Here is a 25,139-nt window from a genome sequence, read left to right on the forward strand (position 1 = left end):
AAGTAATCAGATCCAGGAGCTGGTTTGAAATATGTGGAATGTTTCGTGACACAACCCTTTTGAGTTAATCGCACAGAATCCACCACTGAGGACTGCCATAAATTAGCCATAGTAAAGAGCAGCTACAAAGTGCGATCCATCGATTTAAAGGAAAGCTGTGTAATGCTTCATTTATCCTGTGGAGGCGCTGCAAGGAAATTGAACACTCATTTTCCCCCTCACCCCCACAGATTTCTTACAAAAAGGGGTTGTCTAATCTGTAAGAATCCGGAGACATGCGGATATTTTGGATAATTAAATGCCGTATCAAAGGAATTTCTCTGTACGCAGGAGGGAGCTGCTCATAATGCCCTCCTTTACAGTAAGGATCCTTTGCGGTTGCACTGAGGATAGTGAGCTGGGAAGGATAGTATCGCCATCTGGTAACACTGAGACTGCATGTCAAAAGTTGGAAGTGTTTCACTGATGTCAACATCCTGCAGCCAATCACAGGCCGGACAGAGACTTTTTGGGAAGCGTCAGCCCTCTCCCCTTCTCCCTAGCCTCTCCCTCTGGCATTGAGTGTCAGAGTAGCAGTGACAGCTCACACACTGGAGCGAGCAGGCTGGGGGGATCTGACAGAGGGCACCGCAGCTAGAGGCTGATAACCTGGTGAGTACGGCTCCTCGACTATACTGCTCACGATTTCTATAGCGCCAGCGTATACTGCAGCGCTGTACACAGACTGTAATCTCTCACATCAGTCCACGCGTTTCATGTCAGTGCTCGATCACGAACTTTGGTTGTACCTTTCTCTTTGGCAGTTCTTGCAGCCTATCACTGCTGCCTATAGGTGTGAATGATGTATATAACGCCGCATCCAGAGTTGTATATGACTGAATCGACAGGGGCTGTAAAACATTATCACACGCCATATTTGTGTCAATCATCTGAGCTGGGGGGGGGGGGGGGGAATGAAGCTGTAATTCTAGAAATTACATACAAAAATGATAAAAAATATATATTTAAAATTATATAAATAATTATATATAAATATAAATAAATATATATAAATAATATAAATAATTATATATATATTACAATCTAAATCTACCAGTATGTGTATGTACATTACTGGAAATATTATATATATTATCCATCATATGCAGCTGTTTTATGGGAGGGCCGCTGCATGCCTTATCCATCCTTCATTATAATAATCGCAGGGGGTCCCAGCTCACAGAAGCCCCCGATGTTGCTGTCATAGATAGTACACATAAATGATGCTCATTAAGATAAGACGGTATTCACACCAGCGTCTTGGCTTCTGTTTAAGCCAGAAGCCATGATGATGTGAGGAATCCGTAGTATGTTGGATCTAGCCAGTCACCGATGGACCTCATTGACCTACGATGGAGTCCATCAGGGTTCTTGTCATGTTGACGGCAAGAAGAGTGCTGCATGCTGCGAAATTCTCACCATCAAAAGTGAGGGGAGCTCACGAAGGAGGATCCCAATGTCTATGAGAGCCTTCTAGGTGTATTTAGTACTCATGTGTCAAGTTAAAAGGGTTGTCCCACCATAGTAAGGTATGACATTTTGCTAGATCACAGGTCACCAACTATGACTCTCAGCATGCACATTTGCTTGGCTGTTCTCAGAACAGTCAAAGAAGTGTATGGAGCATGCTGAGAGTTGTAGTTTCATAACAGCTGTTGTTGATCCCTGTGCTAGAGTATCCAATCACTATCTGATTAGTGGGGGTCCGACTACTTTGACTTCACTGCCCCTTTAGCTTTTTCCTAAAATAACGGATCTCAGCCAGCTAAAACGGATGCAAAATTGAGCACAATGGTTGCTCAAAATGAAGAATCCGTTTTTTTTTTTTCCCCCTGTTCTTCTGGCGGATCAGAAGAACGGAAAAACAAGCGGTGATTGCAACTACCCTGAATGATGCTCAGTCCCAGTAGTGGCACAACATCCATCCATGGGAATCTAAGGGTACGGCTGCACAGAAACACGCGTCGCGCGACATTTCATGTACGGTCTTGCAATGCGACATACTGCGACGCATCCAAGCCTGACTTTTTTGCAACTGTCGCATTGCAGTCGTGTTGCATTGCGACACCATTGAAATGCATTACATGAAGTGTCGCCCTGTAGCCGTACCCTTTGAATTGTTGTTGTATAACCGTGCCCTTAAGGGCATACCATAGAGATAAACCGTCACTTACTATGGAGGTGTCCTGTCTGTAGTGATGAGCAAAGTATTGAAAAATTAGATTCAGCGGCTTCGCCGAATTTAAAAAAAAAATGTGCTTCATGACAAATGACTTCACAAAGCGCATTTCTTTGTAAGTAGTGGGTGCAATGACAGGGAGCGGCGAATGCACCGCCCTCGTTGTTGTACCCCTCAGATGCCGCGTTCATAGATGATCGCGGCATCTGACAGTAAAATTTAAAGGGAACCTGTCACCGGGATTTTGTGTATAGAGCTGAGGACATGGGTTGCTAGATGGCCGCTAGCACATCCTCAATACCCAGTCCCCATAGCTCTGTGTGCTTTTATTGTGTAAAAAAAACGATTTGATACATATGCAAATTAACCGGAGATGTGTCCTGTACGTGAGATGAGTCAGGGACAGGATTCATCTAAGGCTAATTTGCATATGTTCCCTTTAAAACACAAAAGTAAAAGTAAAAATCACAGTGTAAAAAAAATAAAATAATGAAATCCTACTTACCTCGTCCATTTGCTTGCGAAGAGCCGGCAGCTGCCATCTTGATTGAAGATCTAGCATGAAATCTTGCGAGGGCCGTGATGATGTCATCAGGTCTCTCAGTGTGGTGACGTCATACATCACAGCGCACTGGATTTCATGCGAGATCTTCAATCAAGATGGCGACAGCCGGCCCATCGCGATCAAACGGATGAGGTAAGTATGATTTTTTTTTTTTACCGCCATTCAGGGAAAATCTATTCGCTACCATGAAGCACGAGGAAATTCGGCTTGGTGGCGAATAGAATTTTCCCTGACTTCGATTCGCTCAACACTACTTGTTTGCAAAGGGCAGACCATGGACCTATTGAAGTCAATGGGGGTCATTTATTAAGGTCTTCTGGCATAAAAATAGTTTACAAAGGGCCTTTTTGTGACTATTTTAAACGCCCGTGCGGCAATATTTTGTTGACACAGAGACGTTTTTATACCAAGTACAACAGACAGGTGGAGCGGGGGTGGAGCTGGGACCGAAATGACGGTCCCGGAAAATGTACTACTTTTTTGCCTGGGAACAGGCGAAAATGTAGATTAAAAACGGATTTTTAGACAGGCGCATGGACTGCCATATATGCGCTTAATTTATGACAAGGCGAACGCCTCGTCATACATTAACCATCTACTACGGCAGTGCAGGGGGGACAACTAAGACCGGCATAAAAAGCCGTCTTAGTAAATGTCTCCCAATGGGTCCACAGGCCGTGTCCGTATTTTGTGGGGTCCGCGTAACGGATACGGTTGTGTGCATGAAGCATAAGCATGTTAAAATCAATGGACACGTGTCCTGTCTGTGATTCACTAACATGTGAAAGAGGCCTAACACGTGCAGATTCTACAGCAAAAACAGCAGAGATTCCGCCCTACAGCCTTATACCATAAGAAAAATGGATCCATCAACAGCAGTTTATTTCTGGTTTCCAGTCGTGGCTGACTATACAAGCAGTATTAATTATGTATGGGACTTATTATATGAGCAGTATTGTAGGACAGTTCGGAGGTGTAACAATGCCCATATATCGTATGTATGCATTGTTATTCGGCTGCAGGTAATTCTCAGTACCCTACAGATTTCATACCCTCTCCCCACATCCCTCCCGCCTCATGGACAATGCAGTGGACAAGCTAGGTCCTTGTATTCTGTAGCAGTTGCTGTATCCACATATTCTGCTCCACCTGACCTTACCTTGAAGTGCACATCAGATACAATTGTGTTCCCAGAGCCCGGACCGTTACTTAGGCCGAGGATGGTCGGGGCTATTGTTGGAGTGTTATCTTGTACATTGTGTCTTTATTCTGTATCGCAATTGTATCATCAGTTCTGTTTATATGGCTTCTCTGTGGTGTCTACCACAAATAGTATCTGGTTTTGCTGCTGAGTGGATGATTTTAGGATAAGAGTCTATGGTGACATCTGGGCGCCTGTAGGATGTGCTAAAATCGTGGCATTGGTGACCTCAAAGTTTTCCTAAGAGGGAAAAAAGTTGCAAGAAAAGGCCTCTTTCACACGTCCATGTCCGTGATGACATCGATGACAAGGTGGTCAGTGGCTCATCTGCAGGGGTGAACTGGCCATAGACCCTACAGGGAAATTTCCTGGTGGGCTGATGCGCTGGGGGATGTTGGAGCCCTCCTCCCGGCCACCAGTTGGGTACATAATCTGATATTCTCAGCATTAAATAATCAGGGCCGGTGCAAGGATTTTTGCCGCCCTAGGATAAGATCCATTTTGCCGCCCCCTCATGTCACTCACTCACTGACAGACACACACACACACACACTGACAGACACGCACTCAGACACTCACTGAATGACGTACACAGAAACTCACTGACAGACAGACACGCACTCACTGACAGACAGACACGCACTCAGACACTCACTGAATGATGTACACATACACTCACTGACAGACACTCACTGACAGACACTCACTGACAGACATACTCACTGACAGACACACATACACTCACTGACAGACAGACACACACTCACTGACAGACAGACACGCACTCAGACACTCACTGAATGATGTGCACATACACTCACTGACAGACACTCACTGACAGACATACTCACTGACAGACACACATACACTCACTGACAGACAGACACACACTCACTGACAGACAGACACACACTCACTCACTGACAGACACTCACTGACAGACATACACCTACCCACTGAAACACACACACACACACAGAAACTCACTGACAGACACTCACTCACTGGCAGACAAACACACACACATACTCACTGACAAACACACAGACACTTACTGACCGACAGACATCCACACTCACTGACATACAGACACTCAATGACAGACACACATACATTTACTGACAGAAAGACAGACATAAGCCTCATTCACACGTCAGTGTTTTGGTCAGTGATTTCCATCAGTGATTGTGAGCCAAAACCAGGATTGGAGCCTCCACAGAGATAAGGTAGAAGGGAAAGATCTGCACCTGTTCTGTGTTTGGAGCCGCACCTGGTTTTGACTCAAAATCACTGAAGGAAATCACTGACCAAAACACTGACGTGTGAATGAGGCAAAACATACACTCACTCAGGCCTCATGCACACGGCCGTGTTCCACGGCCGAGCCCACCAGGGCGCCCCCAGCAGGCCGGTGCCCTAGGCGAACGCCTAGTTCGCCTATATGGTTGCACCGGCCCTGTAAATAATGTAGGAGCATCAGACACTTCTGTATCTGGACAACGGCTGCAGGTCCCATCCTGAATTCAACTGTATCCTCAGGATGGCGATACAGTTGAATGTTGCGGAGGGGGCAGTGGAATTATGTGCTGCACTGGGATATTTGATTCTGCTGCTGCCGTATTTTGTGCTGCACTGTGTTCTGCAGGGGCGGTGCCTTGGGCGTCACTGTGGTATTTGGTTCTGCAGGGGCGGTGTCTTGTGCTGCACCGTGGTATTGCTACCAGTCCCACTTCTGTTATCCCTGCCTGCTTGTGTTGGCCCACCTTCAGTCAACTTGAACCTGCCTAAAATATGAGGTCACTTTTAGTTTTTTTTTTTTCAGGGCCATTTTAAGTTCCCAGTCTGCCCCTGCTTATCTGTGAAGGATCTGTGTTTTGTCCGTGTGTACGTTTTTTGCCCTTCGTGTGTCATCCATAGGCTGAAAATTGATTTCCACAGCATCTCCTACTAATAGTCCGTGAAAACCACAGATGCCATCCGTGTTATGTCCATGGTTTTCATGGAGCCATAAACCTTTAATGTACATGAGGGATCCATAATCACGAACACAAACAGGACATTCTCCCGTGGTGTCAACACAATCTCACGATCCATGGAAAGCCACTGATGTGTCAATATACATTGGATACATGAGAGGTTTGTGGAGACCATGGACAGGACACATCCATGATTCACTGACGTGTGAAAGAGGCCAAATGGAATTGTAACCATGTTGGAATTCTTACGAATCTTGCACATCTTATTACACCATGAAAGTCTCCAGCTCTGCCACCGCTGACCAAGTGACTATGTGGAGACCTAACCTAACAATGTCATATACAAGTTGGTTTAAAGTGACCTTAATGTACTGGAATAAGAATCCCATCATTCATGGTATGTCTGGAGAACCTGGTTGTGGCCTTTTTTCAAGTAGGAGAGTTCCTTAACCCCTTCTAGACCAAGCCAGTTTTCACCATAAGGACCAAGCCACATTTTGCAAATCTGACATGTTTTACTTTATCTGGTATTAACTCTGGAACGCTTTTACTTATATAAGCGATTCTGACATTGTTTTCACGTGACATATTGTACTTCATGTTGGTGGTAAATTTGAGTCAATATGTTCCACCTTTATTTATAAAAAAAATCCATAATTTACAGAAAATTTAGAAAAATTCAATTTTTTTTAATTTTGAATGTCTCTGCTTTTAAAGCAGATTGTGATACCTCATAAAATTGTTATTACTTTACATTTCCCAGATGCCTACTTTATGTTGGCATCATGTTGTCATTTTATTTTTTTAGGACGTTAGAAGGCTTAGAATTTTAGAAGCAGTTCTTAAAATTTTAAAGAAAATTTCCAAAACCCACTTTTTTAAGGACCAGTTCAGTTATGAAGTCACTTTCTGGGGCTTACATGGTAGAAACCACCCATAAATGACCCAATTTTAGAAACTACGCCCTTCAAGTTATTCAAAACAGATTTTTACAAACTCTGTTAACCCTTTAGGTGTTCCACAAGAATGAAAGGAAAATGGAGGTGAAATAAAAATTTTTCCATTTTAATCTATTTTTCCCTCCTGAATATGTGTCATCTCTGTCCCGGGGCGGAGCGAGGTGAGGGAGGGGAGAGAGACTGGAGCGATCATTGGTGAAGTTTACCGAGATGACCATCATGGGGAGGGCGGGAGATGGGCGACAAGTTTGGATAGACAGTAGGTGATCCGAGTCAACTCTAATATGGAATTGAACAGGGAGTATTTGAACTCCCCTTTACAGTGCAGATTACTCATTAGATCTGTATGTTTCTGTCTGTTCAATGTGATATAATTCTGTATACCTGTTATGTTGGCAGATTGTGTTCTGTTGTACTCGGAATCAGCACTGTTAAATTTTATTTTCATTTTGTACTGTAAGAAAAAACGAACTATTTTTCCCTGTAACACAGCAAGGGTTAACAGCCAAAGAAAACGCAATATTTATTACCCTGATTTTCCAGTTTAAAGAAGCACCCCACATGTGATGGTAAACTGCTGTATGGGCACACAGCAGGGCACAGAGGGAAAGGAGAAACATAAGGATTTTGGAGGGCAGATGTCGCTGGGATAATTTTAAGTTGCCATGTCACATTGGAAGACCCCCTTATGCACCCCTAGAGTAGAAACTCCCAAAAAGTGACCCCATTTTGTAAACTACGGGATGAGGTGACAGTTTTATTGGTACTATTTTGGGGTACATATGATTTTTGATATTACGCTTTTTGTGAGGCAAGGTAACGAAAAACAGTTTTTTTTTTACGTAATTCTCCTCACAGGATAGATCATGTGTTGCTTTTATAGAGCAGGTTGATACTGATGCGACAATACCAAATATGTGTATTTTTTTTGTTGTTTCAGTTTTGTCTTCATTTTCTGAAAGCTACATTTCTTTTATTTTTCTGCCGATCGTCTTGTGCTCTTTTTTTTGCAGGAAGATCTGACATTTTTATTGGTACCATTTTTGGGTACATACGATTTTTTGATCATTCATTATGACACTTTTTTGGGTCAAGGTGACCAAAAAATGTTGGCACAGTTTTTATTTATGTTTATTTAACAGCGTTCAGCTGAGGGGGTCGATCATGTGATATTTTTATAGAGCAGGTCATTACAGACATAGCAATACCTGCTATGCATTTTTTTTTGTTACCATATTCTGAAAGCTATATATGTTTTTATTTTTCTGCTGATAATCTTGTGTAGGGGTTTATTTTTTGTAGGAAGAGATGATGGTTTGATTGGTACCATTTGTGTATGACTTTTTGATCGCTTGGAATTACACTTTTTGTGATGAAGGTGACAAAAAAAATTAATTTTTGGCACAGTTTTATTTTTTTTACAGCGTTCACCTGAGGGGGTAGATCATGTGATATTTTTATAGAGCAGGTTGTTACGGACGCGGTGATACCTAATCTGTCTTTTTTTTTACATTTATTTCAGTTTTACACTATAAAAGCATTTATTAAGACAAAAAATCATGTTTTTTTCTGAGAGCCATATATTTTTTAATCTTTTGGGCGATTGTCTTATGTAGTGGCTCATTTTTTGCGGGAAGAGATGATGGTTTGATTGGTACTATAAGGGGGAACATGTGTCTTTTTGATCGCCTGGAATTACACTTTTTGTGATGTAAGGTGACAAGAAAATTAAATTTTTTGCTCATTTTTTTTTTTTTACGGCATTCACTTAAGCTGGTAGATTACATAGTAACATAGTATATAAGGCCGAAAAAAGACCATCCAGGTCGGCCAGTTATCCTGCAAGTTGATCCAGAGGAAGGAAAAAAAAAACTGTGAGGTAGAAGCCAATTTTCCCCACTTAAGGGGGAAAAAATTCCTTCCTGACTCCAATGGCAATCAGAATAACTCCCTGGATCAACGACCCATCTCTAGTAGCTATAGCCTGTAATATTATTACGCTCCAGAAATACATCCAGGCCCCTCTTGAACTCCTTTAGTAAACTCACCATCACCTCCTCCTCAGGCAGAGAGCTCCATAGTCTCACTGCTCTTACCGTAATGAATCCTTTTCTATGTTTGTGTACATTATGGGACATTTTTATAGAGCAGGTCATAATGGACGTGGCGATACCTAATATGTATGTTTTTTATTTATTTATTTTTAAACACAATTTTATAGTGAGGGGGCTTTTTTTTCTTTATTTGAAACTTAAATTTTTTTTATTATAAAAAAACCCTCTTTTTTTCCACTTTTTTTTAACTTTTTATATTTGTCCCACTGTGGGACTTCATCTTTTCAGGGTTTGATCCCTGTTTCAATTCAGTACAATACATTCTATATTGTACTAAATTGAACTGTCAGCATCTTACACAGTAAGACGCTGACAGTTGCCTAGGAGACCCAGCCTGCAGGCTGGATCTCCTGGGCTACCGTAGCTGGCAGGCTCCGATGCCTGTGTAAGGCATCGGAGCTGCCATGGCAACCATCGGCCCCCTGTCACCGCAGCGCGGGGGGTCAATGGTGTCAGAGGGAGCCCCCTCCCTCTGCAAACCCCGCACGAGCCACGGTCAGCGCTTATTCTGGCATGTGAAAGGGTTAATCAGCCGGCATTACCGCATACAGAGATGCCGGCGGATGCAGCAGGGGCCCGGCTATCAGTAACAGCCGGGTCCGTGCTGCTGAACACATCACGTACATGCACGTGAGGATGTGGCAAGAAGCCGCATTCCTTCACGTACATGTATGTGACAATGCGTGAAGGGGTTAAGGATAAAGCAGATATCTATAGCGACCTGGATTTTGTGAATGGATTACTCACAGGAGCTATGTAACAGTTAAAGGTGTTGTGCCAAGATGATGGATAAGTGTCTGATCCAGGGACTTGGACCCCCATGGATCACGAGAAAGGGGTCCTGTTCCTCCAAATGAATGGAACGGCAAGTTGCGAATGACCACTGCTGCTCAATATAGCCTTTCTCACAGGCTTTCCTTATGAGTGGGCGGGGGGAATCAGGACTCATAGGCTTTCTCTATGAGTGGGAGGAGGAAACAGGACATACATGCTTTCTCTATGAGTGGGCAAAGGAAGCAGGACTCACAGGCTTTATCTATGAGTGGTTGGGGAAGCAGGACTCACAGGCTTTATCTATTAGTGGTTGGGGAAGCAGGACTCACAGGCTTTATCTACGAGTGGTTGTGGAAGCAGGACTCACAGGCTTTCTCTATTGGCGAGTGGAGAAAGCAGGACTCACAGGCTTTATCTATGAGTGGTTGGGGAAGCAGGACTCACAGGCTTTATCTATGACTGGTTGGGGAAGCAGGACTCACAGGCTTTATCTATGAGTGGTTGGGGAAGCAGGACTCACAGGCTTTATCTATGAGTGGTTGGGGAAGCAGGACTCACAGGCTTTATCTATGAGTGGTTGGGGAAGCAGGACTCACAGGCTTTATCTATGAGTGGTTGGGGAAGCAGGACTCACAGGCTTTCTCTATTGGCGAGTGGGGAAAGCAGGACTCACAGGCTTTATCTATGAGTGGTTGGGGAAGCAGGACTCACAGGCTTTATCTATGAGTGGTTGGGGAAGCAAGACTCGCAGGCTTTATCTATGAGTGGTTGGGGAAGCAGGACTCACAGGCTTTATCTATGAGTGGTTGGGGAAGCAGGACTCACAGGCTTTATCTATGAGTGGTTGGGGAAAGCAGGACTCACAGGCTTTATCTATGAGTGGTTGGGGAAAGCAGGACTCACAGGCTTTATCTATGAGTGGTTGGGGAAGCAGGACTCACAGGCTTTATCTATGAGTGGTTGGGGAAGCAGGACTCACAGGCTTTATCTATGAGTGGTTGGGGAAAGCAGGACTCACAGGCTTTATCTATGAGTGGTTGGGGAAGCAGGACTCACAGGCTTTATCTATGAGTGGTTGGGAAAGCAGGACTCACAGGCTTTATCTTTGAGTGGTTGGGGAAGCAGGACTCACAGGCTTTATCTATGAGTGGTTGGGGAAGCAGGAATCACAGGCTTTGCCTATAAGTGTGCGAGGGTAGCATATGGAAAAATACCAAATATAATCATAGAAAACTATACATCCCTGAGGTCTGTGTTTCCTCCTGTATCCTATACGGCCCTCAAATAGAGTAGCAATGAGACCATCAGAGCCACGTTAAGATACAATGACTCTTCGTTGGTGCCCATTCATTGTTAGTGCTGAGACTTTCATCATATTACTGCTTTCCCTCCAATATGATATAATATAAAGAGTGAGAGACTAAATAAATTCCTGAATAATAGCTAGGAAAGAAAGTAGGATATTTATGTTTAGGCCCAAAGGAAAACATGTATAACCATCATCATTATCAAGTTCCATTACACCCAAGGTCCCAGAAATGGTGACAGTGTCCTTACTGGTGAAGCCATTTCCATAGACATACCAGGCATAACTTCTGTTTGATTCTAATCCAGGCCAATCCATTAGTGGTCCCTAACAAGGAATGTTTCATGAATCATTGCGTTATTGGATGATTACTATGTCATTGTGTTGGTGTGGATGTCACGGCATGACGAGACCGGAAGGATGTGAGTAGATTATCTTAGACGTAAATAGAATATGAGGCCAATGGCCAGCACCCGGATGCTGAGGCACTGTGCGTTAGTGGGTGAGGCAAGAGATGACGCCCTTGGGTCTGTCGACTGGTGGAGACCACGGATGACAGGAAAGAGCTTTTCCTTCCTTTTAATACAATTTGAAAATATGCAAAGATTCTTTAAATATTTCTTCTTTGGCTTATTGTAAAGTTAAAATATTTGATTGACAAGTGGATACATAACTGAGGAGGCTCTTCAAGGAAGAAACCCAAATCAAGTTGTCCCAGACTTCTTCTCATTGGGTGGTGTAAAACAGAACAAGTTTCCACTCCATAGAGAAGCGGAGAGCCAAGTGAGGGCCAAATGTGGAGGATCATGAGGATGGCATAAAGATGGTATGGTGACATGAACCAGCACCAGAAAAAGAGCCCATGTTTTGCCCTTGCCCCGCTCTCCTCCTCTGCTCATAGACCCTATTTAATGGAACCAACTGAAGAAAGTGTTTTGAATACCTTAAAGAAACACCTTAGAATTCACAGATCTCATATTAATGTGATTATTACACAATTTTACTAATATATCATTGTGTAAGATTCGCTAAAGCACAAGGCGGATTTGTCATTTTCATATTAGAAGGTTTCACTGGCACACTTGGGAGTTTGTCTTTTACCAGGTGAGAAATTCCCCCCAGGACAGATGTAAAGGAAAGCAGCGACCTCCTAACTTTGGTAAGACACCACCACAGGATAGATTTGAATGGATCTAGGACAAAGACCAGCAACTTTCGGCACTCCAGCTGCTGTGAAACTACAACACCCAGCATGCAAACATCTTCTAACTCTCACAGAAGTGAATGAAGCATTCTGGGAGTTGTAGTTTCTGAACAGCTGGAGTGCTGATCCCTGATCTAGGACATGAAAGATACAAATGGCATAATAGCAAGAATGGTGGTAGTAGTGCTCATTCACTCTGTTGCTCCCTTGGGCTGTGCAGTAATAGGAAGGGAGCACATTTTTTCCCTTTGGAGCACACTCTGGTTGTGGGGTTCTCCTTCCTGATGACTGTTGAGGTGCCCTTGATGTTGGAGGTTTTGAGGTGCAAGGCAGGTCTCCGTTGATGACACCAGAGATATACAGTGTAGCGGTTCAGGAAGCAATGATGTACAGCAGAAAAGTTCTTTAATGAAGAATTCAAATGCAAACAAATCCGGACAGTTCTCAGCATGGAGTGGACTGGCGGTTGAAACACAAAATGCACTTTCCACAGATACTATGGGTTTCACGGCTGTACAGGTGTCTCTTTAAAGGGGTTTTCCAAGATTTTGATACTGATGACCTATTCTCAGGATAAGTCATCAGTATGTGATTGGTGGGGGGTCCGACATTCAGGACCCCCGTTGATCAGCTATTTTAGAAGCCTTCTTGCAGCTTACATTGTATAGTGGTTGTGCTTGGTATCACGCTCAGCCCCACTGAACTTCTCTAGCTGACTTTTCCTGGCATGGGGTGCAATGCTTTTTGTAAAGCAATGCAACCAACAGGGCAGATTCTAAATGGCAAACTAAGAAGACAGGTTGGCATTAGCAGGAGGTGCTTCAAACCCACATGCAGTTGTGCATATATATAGGGGAGCAAATCCTGCACTTGTGGCCCGTTGCTAATGGCAATCCCCAGCAAAATGCATACAATGGAGGATGCCCGCGGCGAACCACAAGTACCACAATAGACATCCTACACAAGGTAACAAGTGCGGATGTAATAATTAATATAACAATATAACAAAACAATAACAAACACAGGTGCACTCTGCAGTATTACTAAATCCTCAAACTGATTTTAAAATTGAGAGATTAGTCAACATGTCCTACGGTGTAGAACATGTCTAAGCCCGGACACCGCGACAAAGTTTCTCAAGTAGCCCGGGACCCTACACTCTCCTACCTGAGCCGTATGGGCGATACCAGGAGCCAGTGGGCAAATTACAGGAGCATAAGGCCGACTCACAAACAACTCACCAGTTACCTCCAGCATGTGGCCATGCTTACAATGGGAGGAGGGAGGAGTCTGTGAGTCCCACTCAAGACTTGCTGATATGTCCCAGGCCTCACAGGTGCACCTAAATGTGACCTGTAGATGGAAAACAGGCACATTTAAATAGGAGTTTATACACCTCCAGGAATCTATATATACAAACTAAGAAGACAGGTTGGCATTAGCAGGAGGTGCTTCAAACCCACATGCAGTTGTGCATATATATAGGGGAGCAAATCCTGCACTTGTGGCCCGTTGCTAATGGCAATCCCCAGCAAAATGCATACAATGGAGGATGCCCGCGGCGAACCACAAGTACCACAATAGACATCCTACACAAGGTAACAAGTGCGGATGTAATAATTAATATAACAATATAACAAAACAATAACAAACACAGGTGCACTCTGCAGTATTACTAAATCCTCAAACTGATTTTAAAATTGAGAGATTAGTCAACATGTCCTACGGTGTAGAACATGTCTAAGCCCGGACACCGCGACAAGGTTTCTCAAGTAGATTCTAAATGGCAGCCTAAGTTCTGCACCTTTTTTGACCAGGTTGCAAACCCACACTTCCACTGTACTCACATAGATCTGCAATTATCCAATCTTACGACAGCAATTCTCTAATGACCTTGACTCTACGCTCCCTCTCTTCATCTGGCCTGCTTCTTCGGTAGATAAAGGTCTTTTTTGTCCTTGGCCAGGCTGGTACTTAGATCCAGGACAGGCTAAGCGGTCAGCACTCACTCTTGTTTCTGTTTCAGACTAGACTGACTTGTCTTAACTGACTAATTAGACTAACTTACTAGACTGTTCATCCTATCTATATAGAGAGGGTGACACCAGCCCATCTAGTGGTGGCTGTGAATATGACCTATTAATACCATTCATATACAGTTTTGTGGTTCATCAGGATATGTTATATTGGGTAAACCAACTACGGGGAGAGCCTATTGAACAGTTGGTGGTCCCCAAGGCTTATCGCAAGCTTGTGTTAGATCTAGCCCACCAACACGTTCTCGGGGGTCACCTGGGGCTGCAGAAAACTCAGGATCGTATTCTACAGCGGTTTTACTGGCCCAGCATATTCAAAGAAGTGGAAGAGTTTTGTAAGTCTTGCCCGACCTGCCAGATAACTATCCCCCAGCCACATTTCCGTAGTACCCTAGTACCTCTCCGGATTATCGAAGTACCGTTTGACAGAATAGCTGTGGACCTCATAGGCCCATAACCGCCGTCCGCCAGAGGGCATCAACACATCTTAGTTATTCTAGACTACACCACTCGGTACCCGGACGTGGTGCCACTGGGACATACCTCGGCCAAACTCATAGCTAAGAAGTTAATGGAGATGTAGGACTACCTAAAGAGGTTCTGACCGACCAAGGGACCCCTTTTATATCTAAGGTGATGAGGGAACTCTGTAAGTTGCTGCACATAAAACAACTACGGACGTCCGTTAACCATCCGCAAACGGACGGTCTGGTAGAAAGGTTTAACCAAACATTAAAAAATATGTTGAAAAAGGGTGGTGTCTAAAGATGGGAAGGACTGGGACCTCCTTCTGCCTTATCTCATGTTCGCAGTGCGAGAGGTACCCCAGGCCTCTACTGGGTTCTCGCCCTTCGAACTGCTATATGGCAGACACCCTTGCGGTCTCTAGGACATGGCCAAGGAGGCGTGGGAACAACAACCCACTCCACATAAAAGTATCATTGAGTACGATACCCAGATGCAAGATCGGATAGAGACAGTGTTGCCTCTTGTTAGGGAGCATATGGTGGCAGCTCAGCGAGCCCAGAGTCGGGTCTATAATCGTCAGGCTCGGGTCCGGATCTTTAACCCGGGTGATCGGGTTTTGGTTCTGGTGCCGACCGTGGACAGTAAGTTCCTAGCTAGGTGGCAGGGGCCCTACGAGGTACTCGAGAAAATTGGAGATGTAAACTACAAGGTACACCAGCCAGGGCGCCGAAAGCCGGAGCAGGTGTACCATGTGAATTTACTCAAACCGTGGAAAGATAGGGAAACCTGTACAGAAGACAGCCGCGGCCGGGTTTTCTAGGAGAAGAGGTATCGGCCCCTCTGTCTGATGCAAGAGAGGCGGCTGCCACAGTAAAAATTGCTGACAATCTCTCCTCTAAACAGACTCAGGAGGCCAGGGAGTTTATTAGTCAGAACACGGATGTGTTCTCAGACCTCCCTGGACGCACTTCCATAATCCAGCATGACATTGTCACTGAGCCTCAGGCAAAAGTCCGATTAAAACCATACCGGGTACCCGAGGATCGGCGATAAGCCATATCGGAGGAGGTGCAGCTAATGTTGCAGCTAGACATCATTGAGGAGTCAAAAAGTGAGTGGGCCAGTCCTATAGTATTGATACCCAAGCCGGACGGGACATTGTGGTTTTGTAACGACTTTCGAAAACTTAACGAGGTTTCCAAATTCGATGCGTATCCCATGCCCCGGGTTGATGAGCTCATCCAGCGGTTAGGACAAGCCTGTTTTTTTCAGTTTTGGACCTCACGAAAGAGTACTGGCAGGTGCCCTTATCGGAGGCTGCCAAAGAGAAAACTGAGGGGCTATATCAATATAGGTCTTACCCTTTGGTCTGCATGGCGCCCCTGCCACTTTTCAGCGACTAATGGACATTGTACTTCGTCCACATCGTCGGTACGCTTCGGCTTACCTGGACAATATTGTCACCCACAGTACCGTCTGGGAAAGTCACCTACCCAAAGTGCAGGCCGTAGTGGACTCCCTTTGGAAAGCTGGCCTAACCGCTAACCCCAAAAAATGTGCGATAGGGTTAGAAGAGACTAAGTACCTGGGGTATGTCATTGGGCGCAGAGTCAGCATGTGGGGCTGGGCTGGTTTCCAGCCAGGCGAGGTCAAATAATTAAGTGCCGGTCTGGGTTTTGGCAGCAACTGGCTGTCCTTAAATAGGCAGCTGGGCTCAGCAGAGATGTCTCTGTTTTTGGGATCTGAGGCTTTGTGCCGTGCTGGAGGGCTGAGAGCCGCATGGGAAACAGGCCCCCTAAAGCCTGCTGTGGACTACTGGAGGCAGAACTGCCAGCAAGGTGACTTGTGAAATATGAACTTTCCATTGTGTGTGAATTAACACCAAGACTGCAAAGTTACGTGCTGTTTTTGTGCAATTGCCTCAAGTGTGAATAAGCACTGACGTTTTGAGTTAGGAACTTTTATTTTGCCTCTGTACTGCGCCCGCTTACCCTATCTACCAGAGCGAAACCCCACAACAGTAAAAGCATATTTTACACGGAAATCCATTCTTTTGCAGTTTTGGGAGTAGTAGTTTTGCAACAACTGGTGGGCCCGCATGTTGGGCATACCTGGCAAGCCTGTGTATGCTTCTATCCTTTCGAGATTGTCTACTTATGACTTGGACCTCAGTGGTGGGTTTTGCTCGCCATCACTGAACACAGTTGATATCATGTAAAGCAACCCAACTAACATACAGTGCAAGCAACGTTTTGGTGTCCGTCTCCAAAGCGGAATGGAGACGGAACGGAGGCAAACTGATGCATTCTGAGCGGATCCTTTTCCATTCAGAATGCATTAGAATGCAAACTGATCCGTTGATCACTACAAACCCCAAAAAAGGAATATGCAAGTGGCCATGGAGCATGCCGTCTTTCTTTCTACTTAGAGGTCACTGGGCTGATAACTTACAAGAGCGGCTATTTGTCACCTACTGTCACCCACTAGAGTGTTAAGTGCTTGAGAGCCTGGTGACATATACGTGCCATAGTGCATAGTGCCAGCAGGTCTCCAGCCTCGTCAGTCTATACAGCCCTATATTGCCATATGTCATTATAAAGCCCGTCACATAATGAATGTGCGCTTGTGGGTCTATTCCGTATTAATACAGGCGATACAAGCAGATATGACGAGTTTTGCCAGCCAGAGGGGATTCCTCTCCAGTCCAAAAATAGACCCTCATTTATCCTCCATCAAGTAGGATTGGAGATTCCTGGCATGATGCTATAGCACCCCCCTCCTCCCCCATTAACACCACATAGTATGGACTCTTCCCAAATTATTACCCCGCCCTCGGCAGATCCAGAGCTTTCAGATGCTGTCGCTGACTTACATGTGTGCTGCATAAATGTCACTGCAAAAGAGCCAAGTGCCATCTAAAAATCATCACATAGAAGCAATTCTAAGAAGGTGACATAGTGACATAGTGGTAACGCCCCCTGCTGTACCGCTGCCACTGTCTTTAAGACCTAAGCAGTTTCAATCGTTATCAGAATAGATTTCTTTTAGTAATATAGGACACATCTTATAGGTTAGGCACTATGCTCACTGATCTCGGGCACTGAGGTGGCAGCGATGCCACAGGGGGGCATTTTTTTCTTTACATTTGTGCCCATGTATCTTCAACAAGCATATCTACTGAATTATTTTGCATCTTGTACATTGCTCAGAGCTCTTGTCTGTTCGTCACCATTGCTATAAATCTGCTGCTCCATTATTGTCTGCTCGTGCCCTGGAGTTGCTGTAATTTATACCTTGTCCCTATTAATATTTAAATTTTCAAGGATAAAAGATTGTGTTTGTCTGTACCAGTGTTCTGTGTTGCACCCAGAATACAAAAGCCATGGGCACTCCATGTGCCGCTTTATAGCACCCCTGTGCTCCCTATAGGCAATGTTTGTAAGGCATAATACCTCTGTACAAAGGGGTAACTTTAGGGGGTGCGAGCTAGCATTCGGAGTCAAGCCCTGGTGCCTAATGAGGAAGACGCTAGTATTATAAATGGCTTTTTTCGCTGCGGCAGTCATCCCTGCAAAACTTGCAGTTGCCCCAGTGAAGAAATTCCATGATTCAGAAAACACAATGGAATTTAATATTAATTCATATTTGAACTGCAACAGCTCCTATTTGATATATGCTATTTCTTGCACACATTGCAACCTATTGTATATAGGCAGTACGTCCAGGAAATTCCTACAACGGATACTGGAACATCTAAATTACATCACGAATCCTTCTTATACTAACATATCAGGGGCTGCTGATATTATTAGTGTTAGGGTCCATTCACACGTCCATAAGTGTTTTTCGTATCCGCAAATTGTGGATCCGCAAAACACGGACACCTGCAATTTGCGGATCCGCACATCACAGACACTGTAATAGAAAATGCCTTTTCTGGTCCACAATTGCGGACAAGAATAGGACATGTTCTATTGTTTTAGGAACGAAATTGCGGATCCCGAAAAAACGGATCCCGAAAAAACGGATGCGGATCCCGAAAAGGCAGATGCGGATCCAGGAAATGTGGATTTGCATCCGTTCCAGCCCCATTGAAAGTGAATGGGTCTGCAAATTGCAGAACGAATGCGGACCCGAATTACGGATGTGTGAATGGACCCTTAGGCTACATGCACACGACCGTATGTGTTTTGCGGTCCGCAAATTGCGGATCCGCAAAAAAAACAGATGATGTCCCGTATGGCATCCGTTTTTTTTGCGGACCCGTTTTTTTTGCGGATCCATTGTAATAATGCCTATCCTTGTCCGCAAACTAGAAAAAAATAGGACATGCACTATTTTTTTTGCGGAGCAACGGAACGGACATACTGATGCAGACAGCACACGGTGTGCTGTCCACGTTTTTTGCGGACCCATTGAAATGAATGGGTCCGCATCCTATCTGCAAAAAAAAAAACGGACACGGAAACAAAATACGGTCGTGTGCATGAGGCCTTGTAATGTTGCCTCTCCACTGTTTTCCCCTTTCTAATCAGCACCTTGTTTATGCAACTCTATGTCACTGTTCACATTGAAGAGCAGGGTCGGTTGCGCTCTGAGTTTGACTTTCTGTCCTAACACAGTACTGGTTGACCACAGTTCACATTGACATTTGCAAGTCAATGCGGTTTTCAGTATTTACTTGGAATCCAAGCAGCAATCTGTTGTTTCTCTGCTTCTTGATGGACAGTCTATTAGTGGTGCGTCTAGTCCTAGTGTGAACTTGCTTTTATATTTTCTGTAGTGTTTTTCTTTTTGCATTTGTTGTGTTTAATGAATAAAGATTGAATATATTATTGCAACAGAATCTATTCAGGCAGCCATGGGCGTCTTACTGCTAAGTTGGAAACGCGTCAACTGACACAAGACCGCGTGTTTTTACCGCATGTGATGTGAGCGGCTGTAATATTTGTATCCACCGGAATAAAGGAGTTTGGATTTTTCTTTTTCTTCTGGTATATTATAAATGGCATATGGTAGATGAGGGGCCTTAGTGCAGATTTTATATCAGGCCACACTTCTGCCTTTGTAATACCACATCTAACGTGGCAATATACAGTATTTTCTCATGGGTTCTGTCACACATGCCGCTAAATATCATCGTCTCTTGAGTCTTGCTGTCTGTTGGCTAAGTGCACATCTGCGCTAGGATTCCAGCATAGGAACAGAATACCAGAACCACCAGTTTTGGCATATGCCAGACGCTGCAGGCGCCCGACGGATCTCATTCACTATAATACTGCCATTCTTCCAGACAATATACCGCTGTATGTGGCAGTATTTCGTCCTTTTTAGTTTGCAAAGAAGGCGCAGCCCGCAGACGTGTACCTGGCCGTACCTGTAACATTGTACTTGGACTTAAAGGGAGTCTGTCATCAGCATTTCACGTTTGTAACCCTTCCCATAGCTCCCTAGCATGCTTACAGTTAATAAAAACATTACCTTTAGCATCAATCCTGGACTTATAAAACCGTCAAAAAATATCTTTGTAGCATATGCAAATGAGGGCTCGCAAGTGCCCAGGGGCGGCGTTACCCTCGTAGGTGCCCTGCTAGCTCAGCCTTTTCTTCGCTTCCCCCCCGCCCCTTCCTTCCCTCCACCCGCCCATCCTTTCCCTCTGACGCCTATCTACTAACTTTTTGTTTCGCCGAGATCCCGCGCCTACGCACTCAGTCCGTCGGCCGGCGCATGCACACTGCGATGCCCATTCCTTGTACGACATACCAGTAACTATTGGGCATGCGCCGGCTAACGACGCGAAAACACAACAAAGGAGGCGGTCCATCGGCCGACGGACTGAGTGCGTAGGCGCGGGATCTCGGCGAAACAACAAGTTAGTAGATCGGCGGTCAGAGGGAAAGGATGGGCGGGCGGAGGGAAGGAAGGGGCGGGGGGGAAGCGAAGAAAAGGCTGAGCTAGCAGGGCACCTACGAGCGTAACGCCGCCCCTGGGCACTTGCGAGCCCTCATTTGCATATGCTACAAAGATCGTTTTTTGACGGTTTTATAAGTCCAGGATTGATGCTAAAGGTAACGTTTTTATTAACTGTAAGCATGCTAGGGAGCTATGGGAAGGGTTACAAACGTGAAATGCTGATGACAGACTCCCTTTAACCAGGCAAATATCAGATACCGGAGATTTACTTTTGGACCCCCCTTATGGCAGTCAGTATTTTTGCACGGCACTAACCCAGCACTGGGAGGGTTAAGAAGCATGGCGTTCTGCCTTGTATTAAGGGAGCCATTGTTCAGCAGCGTAAAACCCTTTCTTTGGTATGTCTGTAATGCCTTTCGAGGGAGTCTGAGTATGGCTCCCTATTGTCCCTAGAGGGGCAGAGAATTTCGTCTATGAAGCAGTGACCTTTATGAGAATCAGTCAGCGTGGGCAGAGCTGTGCCGGGCGTGGGATTTTGGAATGGGCACCAAAGCTTCTTTCTGAGTCAACACATGTATTGCGCTCACACGGAGTTGATCAACAAATGCTAACGTAATCATTCACGTCTCGCAGAATACGTAAATTATCTCCGCTTCCGTACATTGCAGCCAGAAGGAACGGGCGCATATTGTAGGATCAAGGATTTTGCATTTGCTAGGATAGGAACAGGGACGTATGCAGATCTCATAGGGTCCCATAGCAAAACTTAGCATGGGCACCGCTTCCCATTGTACCAGTACACGTGCGCCAACACTCCCAGGCAAAACGCCACACAACAAATTTCGCACAAATGTACATTTTTTAAATAAAATTTTTATTTAAAAAAAAGTGTATTAAAAGAAGCCGCCCTTGGCCTCACCCACTTTATCTGACTTTCTCAATGTATTTACACCAATAAATACAATGATAAATCTCACCAATACAGCTCTAAATCATATCTTCAAAAATTGTATTACAAAACTGTCTGCCAGCATCGACCACTAGGGGGAGCTCAGTGCATAGGAAATGATACAATTACCATTGACAGCAATGGAAGCTATAATAATCTCTTTGCACTGAGCTCCTCCTAGTTTTCATGTCAAGAAGAGAAGGAGTTCAGCATGGGCCCCATGGTCTGCCTCCATTGAAAGTGCGCCACTTGATATGACTGTATGGATTTTAGTAAGGGTTAAATATTGTGGCGCACACAGTGTAGTGCTGAAACTCATTACTATATAAATCTATCATAATAATAATTTTGTTTAATATCCAAAAGTCCTGAAATTCCAATATTCTGCAATCTCACAAGACCAGATGCTCAAGATCTAGCAGGTGTCCATATATTACAATACTGTAGGACACATGGGAAGGTGGTCTCCTCGTGGGGCAGTCCCTATAAAGGGGATCAGACTGGTGTTTCCTATGGTAATTATTCATGTTATATCAGCGACCTCCTATTTGGATTGATTACATCGGATCTCCTTGGCCCTGTGCAACATCATGATCACCCTCTAATCTAATGGCTGAGTCAATGCAAATATTTCCCTTGGTTGGGACTGAACCCAAGGCCCAAGTTCTACTAGGCCTGGGATCAGCAACCTCCAACACTCCAGCTTAGTCGTAAAACTACTCCCAGAATCACTTCTATAGGAGTTAAAGAACAGCTGAGCAAGTGTGCATATTGGGAGTTGTAGTTTCACAGCAGCTGGACTGCTGAAGGTTGCTGACCCCAGTCCTAGACAATAGTGGTCATCCATGAAGATCCTGATGACACCTCTGCTGTAGATAGCATATGAACACAGCAATGTCTGTGCCAGATTATCGAAATTGTACTGTAGTAAAGGGAGTCTGTCAACAGGAAATTCACTGGTAAACCAGGGACAGTGCCTTGTAGGGCTAGATCGCCTGAATGTACTGATAGCTTTCACTTAGCCACCCGAGAAAGGTACTTTTAATCTATATGCAAATGAGCAGTTAAGTGCACTGAAGGCGGCCCCAAGTTTCTCTGTGCTCCCTTGCTCCTCCTGCTTTCACCGCCAGCCCCTCCCTCTCCCTCTTGATTGGCAGTAGTCATGCCGATTGATCTGTCAATCAAGAAGGAGAGGGAGGGGCTGGCGGTGAAAGCAGGAATAGCAAGGGTGCACAGAGTGGCCTGGGCCCGCCCTCAGTGCACTTAATTGGTCATTTGCTTAAAATCGCTTAGAATGAAGCAAATAATCTCTCAGTGAAAGGTTTCATTACATTCAGCTGAGAGAGCGCAAAAAGCATACAACAATTGATTAACATTGCTTATATATTTTATTACATCTCTGTATTTTTTTTTACTGTTCTTATCCTTATCCGTGTATAAAAAAGAAATCTACTTGGGCAATCTGGAAGCCATCAGCAAGCTGCTGTTTACGGACCTTTAATGGTTACTTTGTGTCTATTTAGTGCTTTGGATGCAGAAAGGTAATACCGCACTTTGCGGCTGATTGCGCACAACTAGGCTCCACCCGCGCTCAGTGACCAATGGATGCATGATTTTTAGGTAAAATCATCTCTCCATTGGCCACCGTAGGTAGGTGGAGCTTGCCCGTGTGCATTTTAGCCGTATCCATGGACAGTCATGTGCATGAGGGCGAAAAGAGTAATTGTTGTCTCATTGGTTGACTCAGTGTACCTTGCAGGTGCAGCATGCCACGGGAGAGGAGAGCAGAGGATTGGAGTGATGGCAACGAGAATGGGGGTAGTAGTATTCACTTACTCTGCCGCTCCCCTGGGAAGGGTGCACCGTTCTTTGTCCATATATAATGCTTGCATCTACTTTACTAAGTGCATTATTATCTTATTTCTGTGCGCCGTTCTTCCTTCCAAGCACGCTCTGGTTCTGGGGTCCTCCTGCCTGATGATTGAGGTGCCCTTGATGTTGAAGGTTTTGAGGTGCAAAAGAAGGGTCCCTTGGTGCAGCTGTGGATGTTGGCGCAGTGTAGCAGTGCAGGAAGCAATGATGAGGCAATTGTGCATCAAAACAGTCAGGACTGTTCTTAGCATACATGGACTGGCACTTTCACAGATGTTACAGGCTTCACAGCTGCGCAGGTTGTTGATAGGCCAAAGTGTCCGTTTTGACCAATCTTCTATACGTTGCACTTCTCTAGCTGCCTTTACTTAAAGGGGTTCTCTTACTTCAGCAAATGGCATTTATAATGTAGAGAAAGTTAATACAAGACGCTTACTAATGTATTGTGATTGCCCACATTGCCTCCTTTGCTGGCTGGATTCATTTTTCCATCACATTATACACTGCTCGTTTCCAGGGGTTACGACCACCCTGTAATCCAGCAGCGGTGGTCGTGCTTGTACACTATAGAAAAAAACACCAGCCTCTTTGGTGGCCGGGACCGCGGGAGTGCGCATAGGCACACACGTGTTCCCGGCCCAGCCACCTTGTATCTGCGCTGCAATGGTTGCCGTAACCCCTGGAAACGAGCAGTGTATAATGCGATGGAAAACTGAGAAGCAGATACTGCTCTGCACCAGACTAACCTGTTTCTAGAAGGTTCTTCCTCTCTATACATAGAGGGTGACACCAGCCCCATCTAGTGGTGGCTGTGCTTATGGCCTAATATCGTCTGCAAATACAGAAAATACACTTTTGCACTCTGCAGTGAGACGCTGCAAGGGATCATTATGAATCCCCAATACTAGCGTCAGCTATTCATATGATATCCAGACTATCTGTGGATTTATGAGCAAACACAGGGAATATATGTGCAAATGGACAGACTGCCTTAGGCCTAGTTCACACAAGCCAAAGTTACGATAAGGGCTCATGCACACGGCTGGGACCCGGCCGTGCCCGTATAGCTGCCGGCAAACAGCAGGTCGGCAATATGCGAGCACCAGCCGTGTGCACCCCGCATCACACGGATATGGACCCATTCGCTTAAAGGTAACGTGTCACCGGGATTTTGTGTATAGAGCTGAGGACATGGGTTGCTAGATGGCCGCTAGCACATCCTCAATACCCAGCCCCCATAGCTCTGTGTGCTTTTATTGTGTAAAAAAAACCAGATTTGATAGATATGCAAATTAACCTAAGATGAGTCCTGTCCCTGAGATGAGTCACGTACAGGACTCATCTCTGAGGCATGGAGGAGACAGGACTCATCTAAGGTTCATTTACATATCTATAAAATCGTTTTTTTTACACAATAAAAGCACACAGAGCTATGAGGACTGAATATTGCGGATGGGCTTTCGGCCATCTAGCAACCCATGTCCTCAGCTCTATACACAAAATCACGGTGACACGTTCCCTTTAAATAGCTCCGCAATCCAGAAGGTCGGAGTGCTTCCGTGGTTTTCTGTCCGTGCCTCCGCA

General features: G+C 44.9%; 1 protein-coding gene across 2 annotated transcripts in view; it reads left to right on the forward strand.

Annotated features, from left to right (window-relative positions):
• Positions 1-549: 549 nt before the first annotated feature.
• Positions 550-25,139, forward strand: part of PRX (periaxin) — a 53,406-nt gene continuing 28,816 nt past the window's right edge. For both annotated transcript variants that reach the window (XM_040406172.1, XM_040406174.1), the window contains exon 1: positions 550-651. The gene's annotated coding sequence lies outside the window, so the exon portion shown is untranslated. The remainder of the gene's footprint in view (positions 652-25,139) is intronic.

The sequence above is a fragment of the Bufo bufo genome, chromosome 8 (assembly GCF_905171765.1).
Source record: "Bufo bufo chromosome 8, aBufBuf1.1, whole genome shotgun sequence".
Classification (NCBI taxonomy): domain Eukaryota; kingdom Metazoa; phylum Chordata; class Amphibia; order Anura; family Bufonidae; genus Bufo; species Bufo bufo.